This window comes from Carassius auratus, unplaced genomic scaffold, assembly GCF_003368295.1.
Source record: "Carassius auratus strain Wakin unplaced genomic scaffold, ASM336829v1 scaf_tig00216633, whole genome shotgun sequence".
NCBI lineage: Eukaryota > Metazoa > Chordata > Actinopteri > Cypriniformes > Cyprinidae > Carassius > Carassius auratus.
Window position 1 is genome coordinate 1 of NW_020528670.1, and position 6022 is coordinate 6022.

Sequence of the window (6022 nt, forward strand, 5' to 3'; positions counted from 1 at the left end):
AAACGGTCTCAGGTTACGTATGTAACCATAGTTCCCTGTAGGGAACGAGACACTGCGTCCTCTAGGGGGCGCTTTGGGGAACACCTCGTCGTGACCCGTGTCTGAAGCATACAATGAAAAAACACCAACTTGTTGGCCGTCGACAGCCTCCGACGTCACTACCGGCGCGACTATAAATCAGCACCGGGAGAGCACGTCATTATCTTCTTCGTCTGAAGCTTGCGTCCGAAGCATGGCAGAGAGCTAGAGGACGCAGTGTCTCGTTCCCTACTCAGGGAACTATGGTTACATACGTAACCTGAGACCGTTCCCTTTCGAGGGAACTTCGAACTGCGTCCTCTAGGGGGCGCTTTGGGGAACAGTATACCCACGCCGCCATGCTGAGGGGAATGCAGGCCAGAATCATGGCGAGCACTAAGTACCAACTCTACCATTACTATGGGAGTTGCCCCTGGGACGTTTAGACGGCTGTCTGTGACAGTACCCCTTATGGCCAAAAGGCCTAAGCTACATACCCAACTTAATTGTTAGGGCCTCGGCCCTGGGTAGAGCTGAAGGCTTGGAATCAGGAAAGATTCCTTTAAAGGGATACGGCTAAGAACCTAGCATTTGTACCAAGTCCTGCCTGTCACACAGGGGCTACCGCTAGCTTACGCATAAGCTTGCTGAAAGAGCTGTCTCAACAGTTCTCTAGTAGCAACACCCTGTTTAGATAGGTATCCGAGGATACATAGGTGGAGTGGCGCCCAAGATGAACGGGGCTTTTTACCAACTCAAGAAAGGGCACGAAGCAACCGCGCGAAGCCCTCACCATATAGGATTTTTAGAAAGAACGCAGAATACTAGCGTGCAAACTTACCACAGTGTGGATTTCAGAAAATGTGCAAAGACTACACGTGCACACTTACCATAGCATGGATTTTCAAATACTGTTCTAAGGAGGGGCTCTCGTGGCACTCTGATAGAGCAGCTCATAGATGGAATGTTGCATCTTTTAAACAGTATGATTGAGAGTCATCAACATCGATCTATGGAAACAATACTGGAGCGCTCTGGGAAAAAAACAGAGAACTCCGTCTTCGTACGAGAGGAGAACTCCGAGCTCAGAGTAGCGCACTCATAGGTGACCCATTTTTTGGAAAAAGGGGAGCGCTGGCTAAATTACCACGAGAATCAATAGCCCCTCATGTTGAGAAAAGCGATGCTTGAGGTGTATAAACAAATACACACTGCTGAATGGAGCCCAAGGAACCAAGGTCTAATCATCTCAAGAAAGGGAACGAAGCGTTACCCCTCATCGTACAAGATTTCAGAAAGTTTGCAGAGTCTTGCATGCAAACTTACCACTTGTGGATTTTTAGAAAGTGTGTTCACATACACACTGACCACCATGTGGTTTTGAGAAAGTACACAAAGCTTAGCGTGTGTACTTAAAGGTTCCTAAGCATCGTAGAGGAGCTGAATCTCACGGGAGAGGCAAGCTCAATTTTACAAACCTCGGGTGAGGGGAGCATCACCTGAGGCAGCATATACAAGAAGACTTCTGTAACTGCCACCTCCACTTCCCGGTAGATACGACAGCACCCCTAAGCGGCCAGGAGACCCCTCGGGGTGACCTGGCCAGACATCCATGAAATTCCCTGCAGTGCTGTGCCAGGCCTGATGATCAAGGAGGCTCCCTCAGAAACCTGTGATCTCAGCCGCCTAATACCGGAACATGAAGCCGGATGGCTGCTGCTGACGAATGTTTAGTAAACACTGTAACTGAGCACTGCAAAGGAAACTCAGACAGAGTTTATTAGTAGACACGTAACCACCAGCAATTAAATACACATAAGTATATACAGAGAGGGTTACATTTACTCACTCACCCTCCTACGCCGGAGCCCCGCTCAAGGGGTACCTCCTTTTAACCTGGACCATCAGTTTCAGGTTGGTTGCTATGGACATAGAACCATAAAAATATTATAGGTCCAGCATAGGAGACGGTTATGCGAGAGGTTTCCACCTAACCTCGATCAGGTGGAGAGCTGGTGGTTACAGGGGAATTAGGAAGGGGAGGATAAAGCAGAAGTTAACCTTTTGAAGTCGATTAACGCATATACGCGTTATGTCTTTTCTTTTAGTAGATACCTCTGTATTATTCTGATTCGGACGAGAACGCTGCCTCGTCTAGATCATACCTCTTAGGTTGTGTTTACCTCCTCGTGACCCACGATTCCTCTAACCCCTGCCCGCAGGTGGGGAAGGAGCGCGAGTTGCGACACTAGCCTTCTGTGCCCATCTTTGATCCTCAGATCGAGACAGGCCAGGACCCCTATGTTGTTTGGGCTCAGACCTGGACCTTCGTGGGATGAAGGATCTGAAAGCAGCAGAGCGCGCCTTCGTCTCCCTGAACTTTTCAAATCGCCGCCTCAACGGAAATACCGAAAAGTTCAGAAGGCGAAACCTGAGCATCGAGCAGAAAGCATTTTCTTTCCTCCCGATGTCTGTTCATCCACAGATGTCTCTCCGCTGCCACCATGGCCGCCATAGTCCTGCCCCATGGCGGAGGCGGCCTGCTTGGTAGCATGGAGAGAGATCCGTGGTGTGGCGCAGCTCAGCTACCAGATCGGAAAAAGGCCCCAGCCTCTATCCAGGTCTCTTAGCAGATCAGTCTGATATGCTTGAAGCACCAGCATTGTGTGTAATAAAGCCACAGCCTGACCTGCTACTGCGTATGCCTTGCCATTTAAGCGAGATGATTTTCTGAAGGGGCTTAGATGGCAAGGAGGGAGATTAAGAGAGGAGGTTTCCCCTGCAGAAAGAAAAACATTTTTCACATATAAAAATTTATAAATTATTTATAAAATTTTTAGCTCTTTCTACAGGGGCATTCCCTCCTAGCCGCTTTCACGCATCACCTCGATGTCGGCAGATTACTTTAATGCCGAAACCGATGGATGCAAAAAGAAAACGGCATCTTTCATTTCTTTTTAATCTCTGTATGGAGATCATGCACAAATGAAAGGCTCACCTGAGCTGGAGGGTTATGGTCAAAAGGTAATTTTCGCTCAATAACCTCCAACAGCTCTACATATGCAGGGCAGGAGAATTGAGAAGGCTCAGCCTCAGCTTCTTCACCATCCTCAAATATCTCCTGCTTTTCCTGGGTAAAAACCCAGCAGAGCACTAACCTCAGTATGAGAAAGTGTTAAAGATATAACATCATCCTCCCAAGGCTCTCTCTCGTCCGCCGCCCCTTTTTTTTTTACGATCTCGAAAGGGAAAGTCCCTCTTTAAACCATTCAGACAGATCCATCTGTATTCTCACGAGCTCATTTTCTTTCCTGCCTCAGCGTGGACAGATCCTGAACCGCGGGAAGCAGATGGCTTGCCTTTTTTTTTTTTTTTCAGAAGAGAGACGAACGAGAGCGGAGCTTTTTCCATTGAAAAAACGCTCACAGTGCACGCAGATTGCCTCCTCAAAGACATCGCGTGCGTGCTCTTCACCCAAACAAATGACGCAAAGATCGCGTGTGTCATCGGGTGTCAAATAACGGCGACACGGATGCACACATCGTCTAAACGCTTGCTAGTTGTCGCCATGATAAACAGAGAAAGATCGCCCTTACCGGTTCTTTCAGATGCACGCTTCAAACAGAACAGTCAGTTGAAGATGAAGAAGATAATGACGTGCTCTCCCGGTGCTGATTTATAGTCGCGCCGGTAGTGACGTCGGAGGCTGTCGACGGCCAACAAGTTGGTGTTTTTTCATTGTATGCTTCAGACACGGGTCACGACGAGGTGTTCCCCAAAGCGCCCCCTAGAGGACGCAGTTCGAAGTTCCCTCGAAAGGGAACTTTTATTCTGGATGCGATTAATCAAGATTAATCATTTGACAGCACTAGCTGAAATCTTTTAAACAATAGTGTACACAAAATTATGAAGTAGCATAACTGTTTCAACATTGATAATAATATGAAAATGTTTTCTTGAGCATTATATCATCATCTGAGAATGATTTCTGAAGATCATGTGACACTGAAGACTGGAGGAATGATGCTGGAAATACAGCTGCACATCACAGGAATAAATTACACTTTACAATGCATGCACATAGAGAATTGAATGACCCATACTTTGACCCATAATGCAGTGACTAACAGAAACTCAAACATAAATAAATAATAATGATACTTTATATTCTATTCATTTACCCAGTTTCCCTCAAGAATACAATGGAAGAATGATAATTTCCTGTTTGGCCGAGTATTTGATTGGCTAGTATCTGCTCTGGTGTCCTCCTGAATATTTTCTTTCTGTATTGTATTTTTGGCAGTGACATATAGTAGATGTTCTACAGATTCATCCACCTGACAAAACTCTTACAAATGTCTTATTTAGTCTTGTGTGACCCAGTCTTGTGTGTTAACCTTGAGATTATATTTTCCTCCATCTCATCCTAACCCTTCCCTCTTCTTTCTGGATTATAAAGATGTCTGCCTGTTCTTCCCTTGTTCCATTTATCCTGCCATTTACTGATGACCTTACTTCTAACTGTTGTCTTTATTTCTGTTTTACTAAATAAAGTCAATTGTATTTTCCCGCCTGATAGTTTCATTTGCCAGTGGACCTTTTATGCTTCAATTATAACTCTTTCTTGAAGGACCCTTCACTTTAAACATTTTAAGGGAGCACATTCTCTAGTTATCGTTATTCATCAGTGTTGGGCAAGCTACTTGGAAAATGTAGTGAGCTAAGCTACCAGTTACTCTACAGTTAATGAAGCTTCACTACACTGAAGCTACCCCCCTGGGAAATGTAGCAAGCTAAGCTACATCAACAGTAGCTTGCTACATCTAAGCTACTTTTAAAATTACATTTTTATGTTGAACACGTTTTATCACAAGTCAATGCTATCTCAGTGCTCAAAACTGTCAGTCAAACAGATAGGCAGGTGTAATTGTTTAGTTTAATAGTTTTTGGTGTTCCTTATCAATTTGGCAACAAAAACAATCAAAATACATGTAATTAACAATGTGCGCACAAGTAAGTGTATGCACCTGTTGCATGGGCATGCTTAATATACTGTAGGACTTTGCAGAACAAAATGCAAGACCTCCAAAAATGGCCAGGCTGGCCCTTATGAAACAAAAATATATTGCAGTATATTGGAAAATATCATGTAATATATTAGGCATATATTCTTACATATATTTATTTTTTCCAATATATTGCAATATTGAAAGCGGCAATCATTTGTATGTTTTGCAATATATTATATAATATATGTGTCATCAATATATTATTAAATGTATTCAAATATATAAAATATTAGAAATAAAAAGGGAAATAATATATTACAATATATCACAATATATTTTAAGAAATATATTGGTAAATATATTTTCCTTTCGTAAGGGGGACCCTGATAATTTTTACAAACAGCATCTGAAAACATATTTTCTCTCTGTTATCTCGGTCAGTGTCATGTACTTGTCGAGGTACGGCCACGGCGACTCACTCCTCGGGACTAACTGTTCTCCGACCTCATCCTATGCCATCATTTCATCAAATCATTTTTTGCGTGACTGGCCAAGGAGTGGTACCATCCGGAGCAGAAGGTGGCGGTAATGCATCATAAAGATGGTTGGTTGCTATCCACCGTAAACACGAACAAGATGAAGTAGCGCCGTCGTGTCACTACTGATCAGGGGGCAAGGAACTCGACCGGATGTTGAAGTCGGGTGGGGGCTGCCATCTTTTAGCAGAACTTCACTTGCGTTAGCATTCCCATTGACTCCCATTCATTTTGGCATCACTTTGACAGCGAATAACTTTACATCTGAGGCGTTTTAAAGACGCCGTTTGTCCATTATTTATTTCTAAAGATACACGACAATGTATAAAGGGCTCCATTACCTTCTATGTTACATTATGGCCCCGTATAAACAGTTTTTGTAAAAAATAGGCTAACGATTGCGTCATAACCACTCGGCTCTCTGTCGCATTACCGTACAGACAGGAGGAGAAGCTCGCA